This window comes from Notolepis coatsorum, assembly GCF_963971535.1.
Source record: "Notolepis coatsorum genome assembly, chromosome: 4".
Classification (NCBI taxonomy): Eukaryota; Metazoa; Chordata; class Actinopteri; order Aulopiformes; family Paralepididae; genus Notolepis; species Notolepis coatsorum.
In genome coordinates, this window is record NC_140168.1 from 46,343,551 (window position 1) to 46,343,949 (window position 399).

The window sequence follows — 399 nt, forward strand, 5'->3', positions numbered from 1 at the left end:
AGCTGTTAAAAATTATCATTATTAATTATGTCACAAGGGGGACAAGCAATAAATTAGCTTTGATTAATCAGCTGTGCTTGTTTTTGGAGACAGGAACACTGCTTTACCTAATTTACCGCCCGGTTTGTAAAGGTGTATTTATACTCTTGGGTGTGGGGTAGCCAGGCAGGAAAGGAAATAATTAATTTAAAATGAGGTGTATGCTACAGCATGTGAGATAGGATAGGATAAGATAAGATAAGATATTCCTTTATTGATCCCCTTGGGGAGTTTCGGGTGTGATAGAGGTACAGGTATGGACAGCGTAATAGTAGAAAGACATAGATATAGGCAATAAACGTATTGAATATTCAATAAGTCATTGCCTGAATCATCATCTGAATAGTACATCTGAATATG